Below are 10,958 nucleotides of genomic sequence, written 5' to 3'. Positions count from 1 at the left end.
TTTGTCACTGACTCCTCCCTGCACACCACCGCCATTTGTCCATGAGCTCACATGGAGCCAGCAGAGCTGAAAACTTTCCTTTCTTAAACTTTCTTCCCTCTTTTTAGTTTCAACTCTCATTCCAAAAAGAGAAAACATGTGACCCCTGGCTGCTGCTCAGACTGAGAACCATGTATTAGTAATGTCCGATGTGTCCGAAGTCACTGACATCACGACACCCCAGATTAGATCCCAAAATGCTTTACTTCTGCTTACATGTACAAGAAATAACTCATCTATGTAGAAGTAGAGAGGCAAAAAAAACTCCCTGGGGAGGAAGGCTGGCACACCGGGTGGTGAGTTGACGTGGATCCAGATGAAACACAGCTTCCTCATGCTGTTAAAAGCCATGGTACTTGAAAACCAAGCAGGTTTTGTTTTTGAGCCAATATAATTGGCTTTGAATATTGAGTCCTGCTGTGGTTACACACTAGGCTCTGCATGGGACCAAGATGACAGAATCTCCAACACATTTTCCATCTGTTATTTTTAAATTTTCTATCAAAGAATATTTTTCTCCATTAAAACTACTGTTTTTGAGTAAGATCTAAATTTGGATTTCCTGTCAGACATATGCTTTACGGCTATTACCATTTCTGAAAATTTTAGGTTGTTGTAATCAGGAAATGGCTCTGAAGCAAGCGGCAACAGGTTCCTGAACCCTGAATGACGGTGTTGTCACACATTCGTTCAGTTTCTTGTTGATTTTTTTCTTGGTGTAGGTATTTGTTTGCAGGCATGTGTTGTTCTTTTTGAATTATTTTTTTACTAAATCTTTGTCAAATCTGAATAGCTATGTATACAGTCATGCTGTTAACATTACCATCAACATTTAACCGATGCTTTCTGAAAATAACATTTATAAAGAGGTATAGATGTAATTTAAAAAACGTTTTTAAATTTTGATGCAGTGGAAAATAACACTAGCATGAGAAAGATATCAGTCAGTGATATATGAGTAACGTTCTTGCATGTTTTGCATAAATGTGGGTATATCTTTCCATTATTAGCACTTTTAGTATTTTTTTTTCAAATGGTAATTTAAGAAAATAAGTCAGCTGATGTAATTTTAGCTGTGGTTTTTGAAAACCAGCTAAAGTTTAAGACTGGATGACATTTTAGTAATACTAGTAGTACTTCAGTAATTTATCAAAGTAAACACAAAGCCAAAGAGGAAGAAATGTGAAAATGTTATGAAGCTCTAATAAAGGGCTATTTAGTCGGTGAGGGACATAATATGATTGGTCACGGTTTTGGTTTTGATGTTGATTTTTATGTAATCTTATCTGTACTTGTTTTACTGTTTGACCTCTGATCGGAAGATCGCAGGTTTGGTTCCTGCCTTGCCCGCCCCATGTGTTAAAGTATCTTTGGGCAAGACACCGAACCCTAACTTGCTCCTGATGGTTATAAGTTGGCGCCAGTGTTGGTCATTAGTGTATGTGTGCATAAGTAAATTGTGACTCAAAAGCACTTTGGGCCTTCAAGGAAGGTAGTAAAGCACTTTATAAGTATACACCATTCATCATCACAAGTAAAAATGAAAGTTCTGTCATATGAAATCAATAAAAAAGTATGAATTTATTTCCATAGTGCTGGTGGTTTCAAACGAGTCAGCTCTGTAAACAAAATGTCTCAGCCGTTGTTCTGTGACTCATTAATTTCCAAGTTTTTAAGTAGAGCAACTAAGCTGCTAACTAAAAAAAGTTCCTCAGTAACTTCAGTATCTGATACAATCTATGTTTCCTTCTGCAAGAATGTCAGACCACTGGTTTGAGTTAAAAGATGCTGCAGAGGCTAACAAAGGTGGAAATTAAGTTCAAATTGGGTCTCTACCTTTTGTTTCTTAGCACAGCTTTCTCCCATTAGTGAGTCAAAACCACTTTCTATTTTGAGCCACTAAAACTTTTAATTTGAAAATCCACAATGTAAGCATTTTGCAATACACAAACTTCGAAAAATAGGAATCAGCAATCTACTTTTTCTGGGACAGAGGTAGAGCATCAACCTCTGACAGCTGGAATGAAGGATCGGTAATACAATGGATAATACAGAGAGTGCAGCATGATTCTTTAAAGCCAGGGAATGTGTTTGCATTTACAAAATATTGTTTGTAAGGAAAATGTTTATGTTTTTAAGCTTCAGAGGTGAATAATAGGAATGAGCAGTTAATATTCAGATGATAATCTATGGAAGTTGCTGTGCATGTTGTTTTACGGGGTGAAGTGGAGCCACATGGAAATGTTTCACTACAGAGTATAAGGATGAAGTCAGAAACAGACTCAAATTAACATTTAAAGAGTTAAACATGATATACAGCACCCAAGAATACGTTACCTGTAGAGTACTTTTAGATATGATCATTTGAAATAAAAAAATGTTTTTGGGAGGGCAGTTCTTTTCAAGTTGCCAACAGTAGATTTAAGAATAATATACATTACTTAGACGCCTTAAAAAACAATACTATACAGTACTATAATTCCTCAAAAAAAAAACAAAGACAACCAATAAATAAAAAATCACTAATCATACAATCTTGTTAGCATTTCTTTGTATGCTTTTAATCGTTTTTCTCTCTCGGTCACTGTACAGCACTTCTGGTCTCTAGTGCTTTATAAATAAAGTATTTTATGATTATTATGATCATGATTGTTGTTATTATCATTATTCATATTATTATCATTGTTTTATTTTAGAAATACAGGCTGCAATTTTCCAGTCCTCCCCCATCTTTGCCCATACAAAACCCTTGCAAAACCCACAAATATTGCAACGTGGGTGTAGACGCATGAAAAAACACATACTTCTTGTTGTGTTGAACAAAACAGCACCCTAAAAATGTGTGGATTCTTGTTTCTTATTCAAAGTGCATGTAAGACACTACATTTTTTTCATGCAAACAGTCTCTGCTGGGTCCAGTGTTGACCTTGATGGCAAAGGTCGTGTGAAAAAGTCATGTCAGGCCAACAGCTTTGTGTTTTCTATTAGAAACTATTGGGCAACCATGGCTTTAAGATGTACAGGGTTGACAACGAGCTTTAGTGATCAGGGCAATGCTGTGGTTTCATAATTCTGTATCCTCTGTGGTTTCACTTGCAAAGCCATTGAAACCGTTTTACATCTTTTAAAGTTAAAAAAAATGGGTAGAAATATATGAAAACCTGCAGATAGGTACAAACTTCCTTATTTTTATATAATCTACTGTTAAACTAATTAAAAAAAGTGGTAAAATAATATTTTTTAAATAATTCGATACATGCCAAGGTTGGAATTAGTACGGTCGTAGTTTTCTGACCCTATAGAAATTGTTATGCATATTTTCCAACATCATGCTCTAAAAAACCTGGATGCTTACTGGAGCTTTGATGGATTATATTTCTTTGTGTAAGAAGGGAAGGTTTGGCATAATGAGTCATATTCTCATATAAAGTGTGCATAATTCGTGAACAGAGTGTTGTTTTTGCGAAATGAATCAGGATTGTTTGACAGAGGCTGCCCTCGTGATGTCTTGATGGGGCAGGAGGCTGGAAAGCGGCTGGTGGCGTCGTTGGAGGTTTGTAATGGCTCATGGTACGCATGGAGGATAGTATTGGCTCGTGGAGTGGCTAGAGGGTACTTGGACTTCCGTGAGGTACTTCGACTCAGATAGACAGGAGACTCAGGTGACCACTCATGGTTTGTATGTCCTGAAGACGAGGCATAGGAGGGAGTTAGGCATGAGCAAAAATAAATGAGCTAAGAATAACTTAGTGACCAGACTAAGCACCATCAGGGGCAACAAACTGACGAAGAATGCTGGAGCTGGATCTCCTTAACCCTTGTGCTATCCTAGGCACTTTAACATTGGGAGTGCGGTCATCCAGACCCCACAAGAGAGTGCGCTGAACCTTTTTCTTCAATGACTTGTAATCTTCACTGGTGTTCGTGGATAACGTGAAATCTTTCCACCTTTATCCACCTTTGTCATGGAAGGAATAACACGTCAATGGTCATCTTGACCCCATAGGATAGCACAAGGGTTAAGAAGAGCAGGTTGTTGATGAGTTGAATGGTCACAGCTGAGTCGAATCAGAAACCATGCAGAGAGGGGAGGGGGAGGAGAGCTGCCAGAGGCACCATGACAGAGCAATTGCATAACCATAAAGAAAGAAACGTAAACCTTTTAAAGTTTAAGATTAGCTTGATATCACATAAGATTTTATGTGCAATGGCACAATAATTTAAAAGTCTGCATCTTTCAAGATCTTTTGAAAGGGGAATGCTCTATTTCTTGTGTAAAGTAACTTACTTAGGATATGTTCAGGAACACGTTAAACTTCTTGGTTAAATGTCTGAGAGGTTGCAGTTGCAGTTTTGCAAAGAGTTGATCCACCAACAGTTTAAAGTATTAATCTGATTATCTTTTGATCTCCCAGTGGTCTTTTAGTTATGATGCTGTTTTAAGCCAAAACCAAAAAACCTGTGTCGTTTCCAAAGACATAATTTCTGTTGAGTGCCAGTAGTTTATCAGAGGTTTTCCTCTGGGTTGTGGGAGGGACTGTAGATGCAGAGTAAACCTGGGCCCATTTCCCATCATCCATCTATTAGCATGCTCACCTGCAAGCCCACAGCCCCTCACACCCCCCAACCTAACATTACCAGGGCAAAAAAACTGGTGAGCAATATCAGAGCTATCCAGCCGTAGCGTTGAGCCAGATTCCAGCTCAGACAAGAAAAAATAAGACGTGCATAGATCTAGTCGTCCACAGGTGGAGCGGTGTGGCTTGCCACAGCTTCCAAGTCACACCTAAAAGCTTTTATCAGCAGCATTTTTTTGTTTGCTCCTGATTCACAATAATTTGAACAAAGAAATTCTCAGAAATGCAGTTTCTTTCTATGTTCTTTATATGTTATACGTTCTTTATGTGTGTCCTGCATCATGAGAAAAATGCCACAAGAACGTTTTGAAAACTCCAAAAACAAAACATTCATCACAGAGGGTTTTTAAGAAACTAATGGATTTTATGCGGGAAAATATATTGATTTTACTGAAAATAAAATAGGCATATTTTAACTTTTCCTGGACCTGGAGAGCATTATAATTTTGTACCCATTGGTATTCTTTTAAGATAGACAATTTTATTTTCCTTGAACACTTAAGCCATTGCACTAACCCCCTCTCTCTTCATTTGTATGTTGTGGCAGAGTCATCTGAAATGCCCATTTAAAGTAAATGACTGAGGAAAGGGCTGGACACCTTTTTAAAAATAGTGCTAGGAAACAGCACACTACAGGCATGATCTTGAATTTTCTCTTCTCATAGAATTGAAAGTGTCAAGCTTTAAGCACCTCAATTTGTAATGCAATGTTTTTTGTTTTGTTTTATTTGTATTTTATTTAAAATGCATTTGGATTCTCAACACCTTACTCATAGCAAAAGTGATGCACCAAAGGATTTGAGGCGTTATAAAACAATTCAGTTCATAATTTCAGATGAATTAACCTCAGTTAGGCACAGTAAACTATCTTCAGTAGCTTCTTGTGTCTCATCCATCTGAGAAAAACATGCAAGGCTGTGCAGTGAAGGGAAACTCAGTGCTGTCTTTCCTCCCACACAACAGAACATCCTCTGTTTGATCCGATTCCAGGGGAAATACAGATCTTTCTTCAGACGCACTCACATAAAAATAAACCACTTTCCTTTATTAGGTCAGAAATATATAAAGGATGTAACAGGTTACCATTGGATTTAAGAAACTGTATAAATTCCACACCACATATTTAGAGAAAGTAGATATGATAATATTTAGAGGAAATGTAGACTTTAACTCAGTGGTTCCAGAGGTAGTTACAGTTAAGGTGCTTCAAGAGCAAAACATTACTTAAAGAAAAGAAAATATATGTTTTTTGTCCTTGATGACAAATGTTCTTCAGTTTTCTGAGGTCAGCAGTTATGATTTACGTTCATAAACTTTTCAAACAGATCTCCACTTCTTTTGAGATGCTTTTATCGACATTAGCTCTCGGGTGCTATTCAACGTTTATTTGATGCATTTTTCATTTTTTTAGGCTTTTTTTCTCCCCAAAAACTTCAGATCAATGTTTCTTCTCCAATTCTATAAAAAGTCGTGTATTTTTTGTTAACTTCATCTTTGTTGCTGTTTTGTTGTTAGGCTGAACAACAACAAATCCAAACTTGTATGAAGGAGCATTGACGTCTTCACAAAAGCCACTGAAACATAAGTCGGAGCCTTTTTTCAGCTTATCAGAGCTAAGCAAAGTTTTTACTTAAAAGAAAGAATTGGGGAAGAGGATAGGAGCAACCGTCTTGAGGGTTTCCGCTTATTTTATAATGATTATGTTTTTAATCTTTGTGCTATTAAGATAAGATATTCCTAAAATAAGACATTCCTTTATTAGTCCCACGATGGGGAAATTTCCATGTTGCAGCAGCAGTACAGGTACAGAGAGCGACATATAAAGAAAAAAGAAAAAATATGGAGTCAACATACACACATATATACACAATATACACGTACATTTCCAAGAAATCGCACAGGATGACCATATTTCGGTTATTGCGAAGGGTAAAACAAATATGACAGAGCCGATGATGTTGGTCAACGTGGTTCACTGGGAGCAGCTGAGGTTGTACAGTCTAACGGCAGCAGGTAGAAACGACCTGCGGTGTCGCTCCTTCAGACACTTAGGATGTCTCAGTCTGACGCTGAAAGAGCTGCACAGTGAGGACACAGACTTATACATGGGGTTTTGTGATTTAAATACATTGAACGATGGGCAAATCTGTTGACGGGCCTCAGCACGTCAAATCTTTTCCTTTCTTTTAAAGTAAATTTTAAAATGATTTATGTTTTTAATCGTTGCACTGTTGTGTATTGTGAATTTAATGCATTTTGTGCTTACAAATAAACTTGCCTTGCCTTGCCTTACTGATCTTTTCACAGCAGAATTAAGGACACATAGTTTGGTTTTAGCTTTGTGGTCTTTCAGAGACAGTGGTACCATTTCTTTTTCCAGTGGTATTGCTGTTTGCATTATCACTTGTATCAATGTTTCAGTAAATTCAGAAAACCTGAAATTTTAAAGAGACAGGGATAGTCCCTTTTGTTGATGATCAAAGCACCTTTCTGCCACTTATTCTCTTTTCTTTGCCAGGAAACAGTAACTTCTCTTATAAAATACCGGAATTATTTTGGTTCACTTGTTACTTTTTGCTATTTCATTTTATGATTTAAGCTCCCAAGTTACAACAACCTGATAAAATCAACTATTTTTGACATTTAAGGTTTAAAAGCTGAGAAAGGATGCTTTTTTTTTACAGACCTCTTCATTTCAAACCCAAAACTTGTTAAAACCAAAACTGCCAATTAGATCTACTCAAACATTTTCCATTACCTTTTCAGTTTATGTCATTCACAGACTCACAGAAGAGGATGTGTGGTTTTCACTAAATCCAACAATAGCAATAAAATAAACATGTTTGCTGTTGCTAATAGTAAAGACTTGCCTGACATCTGTGCTTAAACTTGGACACTTACACAGGAACACAAGAAGGAGTGGTTTGTCAGAGAATTTGTGTCACCAGTTTCCCTTTTTTTTAAACATTAGTTTAAACATCTTGGTTTGTTGCCTTAAATATCTTTGTTGTTTGAGCTTCCTCCCAAGTTTACTTTCATTTCTCCTCCTCTTCATTCACATTTTCTTCCTTGTGCCACATACTTTTTCCTCGTGTGCTATCATTGCAGATGTTTAGTGTTTGAAAAAAAGACAAGAGAGGAAGAATCCAGTTGAAATTTGCCTTTGTAGTTCCCCTCTGCACTCACAGCTGTGACCACAGGGAGGTAGTGCAAGCGTTGCATTTGTAAGCGCTACACCCTGATGCACATCATTTTCCCTCCACTTTGCAAACTGCACCTACACTGGGTGTAGGTGAAAAGTTTCAGACTCAGTCATTCGCCATTTCATGCTTTTCTTTCAACATGGTAACATTTGAGATGGGAATTTATGATAAGATTAAAGCAACATTTTAGTAAAAGATCAAATTTAATTTGGTCAAACTTAAAAAAAAAAAAGATTTATTCAGTGCATTTTTGTACTATGTTCAGAACTGGGATTGAATGTCCTATAGACTTAATATAGAGTTTGATGGTTCTTAGAAAAATAATACATATTCAAACAAAAGGCCATTTTTTAAGGACATTTACATTGTGAGAAGATCAAAATTATTAACATGAAGCCAGAGAAAGGTGAAATGAATTTGACCACCTTTGGAGGCTTTAACTATACTTAAAAAAACACAGCCTATAAAAACATTAGAGTTTGTTAGCTTGAAGAGTAAAAGTGCATTCTTAAAATGCTCGCTGTTTTTTAAACAACAAAGGCAGTTTTCTGTAGTGGGAGAAAGAGACACAAGAAACAAACTTAAAAGCAATAACACACATCCAAAAATGTACTTCTGCACTCATTTAGCACTAAAGGAGATCAATGAGACAAGACTTGTGGCTAGATCATTGCCAGAGCAACTTTTTTTCACACTTCCCCCTTCTTCTTCCTGTCTAAACTCTGAAGTGCACCCAGAGACACAACTGAGGTTTCATGACACATCTCTCCTTGCTTGGTATGCCACCCATGAATTTTGTGAGGATATTAAGAATCTTTTTATGTTTTAGGTTCTCAAATCTCCACAGTGCACTCGTGGGCCTCATGTTGTTTAAGCAACAAAGCCTTCTGAGTTTTTTACGACCTGGTTGTTTCTTTGGTGGTGAAGGAGGGGAACAACCACTGGAGGGCAGTCTGGCTTCATGTTGCACTTCCCTCCGTACACACATATTCCTCCACTGACTTGTTTTTCTCGAATAGCCAAGTGGCTGAATGCTTTTTATGTACACACAAAAACACATAGACACACATGCACACCCGCTCAATGTTGCGATTTGGACTTCTTTTGGTTCCCCTCTGTCGATGACTGACAGGTTCTTAACGAGAGCAGCCTCGAGCGTTTGCCCTCCAGGCCTGTACATCAACCATCAACATACAGCACACGCTTTCCCGCACACACACACACGCGGGCTCACTACCATATTTATACTCACACCCACACATATTCCACACACAGGATTCCGGTGGCTTTCTCTGCAGACGTTCTCCGTCCCATCTCTGAGGCTCATTCAGTCGATCCATAGCTGAGCGGATGTTTGACAGTCACTGGGAGACGTTCAGGTTTAGCAGCATTATTATGTTTCTATGAAGCAGCCAGAGACAACACAGGAAGAATGTCAGCTGCTCCATTGTTCAAAAAGGTTCCATGCAAACAGGCTGCGGCATCGCACAATGCCACAAAGGGCGAGCTGGAGTCCACCAGCACGCGTGGTGCAGGTACTGAGAGGGCCACAATGGTGAAGCAGCATAGCTAGAGTGGTGAGAATGGAAGCCCAGAGCAGCAACACCCCCCCAACCATGATTCATCCCTCCTCTCACCTCTGTTAGCTTTTTTTTTTTTTTTTGGTGTAGGAGAGAAAACCCAATTAAAATACTATGTGGATGGATACGATGTAGAAAGACATACCTCCTCCATGACATTCTCTCTACCCCCCATGAGGTGACAGATCTGGTGCATTGAAGAGGAGGAGAATAATGTGCAGGCTCCCACCCTTCTGTTACTGTTTAATGTTGATGTACAATACTAAAAGAAAAAATACCAACATATGGAATATATATATATATATAGGTTTATGTGTTTTTATGTACAGATAAAGAGCCACAGTACACTCACCAGGCACATAAATTCATACATAAACTATTTGTTTCTATGCTGTTGTGCAAGAGATTCCTGCTCCCCGTGCATACAGCTGCTGCAGGAGCTGGGGAATGAATCTATTTTTTACATTGGACCTACGCACACTCACGTGCACGCATGCATTTACAATAGCCGATACACATCCTCCATGTACATCGCTCCCTCACCTCCTTTCTTTTCCTTGGCTCTTGTTTTCCTCTCATGCTGACCCAACATCCGGTCCTCCCAGGAGAACTTGCTGTCAATCCAGCAGCAGATCAGTGCAGACCTCACCGCCTCACCACTGCGGAGGTCAGGTTTTGGAGGTATTTGTTTGAATGTGTGCGTGCTCTGAGAAAAACATGGGGTCAAGGGGCTGGGCAAGGGGGAGGACTTCAGGTCCACTAAATACTATATGCCGTTGATATTGACTTGCTTCGGTGCAGCAACAAAACACCTTAGGACTGTGTGTGCTTGTGTGTTTGTATGTCCACCTGCAACGGAAGGTGAACATTTTTTGACTCTGATCACAAGTCAGTAACAGGATGTGGATGCAAAACCTCCTGTTAATCACTTCTCTTCTGTGAAGACATGCACGTCTTTAAAAACTGCAGTAAACAGAACGTCCTTCCCTGAGAAAGTCCAGAGAGACTGAGCTAACAACAATCTCACACACACAACTACATCAAATCTAGTTCTGAGCTTTGAGTGGCCATTTAGAAATCTGCACGGCAGTTCACTGACCCAGCACTAACAAGGCAGCAACCCCGGCCTTTGAGGAGTAGCGCCTCTTATCTAGTAACCACACAGCTCTGTCTATCTACTGACCGGAGTTGACCCGGTTAAATTGATTAGCCCGTTGTCCAGTCAAGTTACAGTAAGCAAAGATAAAGGGAAGGGCATTCTAGGCTCAGAGGGAAAAATATTTTGGACAAACTGCTTAAAGCTGTCCACTTGCTTGCACCAAATCTCTTACTTTAATTCTGAGATTCAAACAATCCTCTGTGATTGTACGATGTTGGATGAATGGTCAGTGCTGAGAGATGGCACGGGGGGACATGTGATGGCCCAAGTGTCAAGGACTGGGGATTCACTAGTTTAATGAGAATCTATGGCCTGAGCTGATAAAGGGTCTGACTGAGAG

This window comes from Oryzias latipes, chromosome 4 (genome assembly GCF_053564925.1).
Source record: "Oryzias latipes strain Hd-rR chromosome 4, Olatipes_Hd-rR_3.1".
Lineage (NCBI taxonomy): Eukaryota > Metazoa > Chordata > Actinopteri > Beloniformes > Adrianichthyidae > Oryzias > Oryzias latipes.
Note: the sequence above shows the minus strand (reverse complement) of the source record.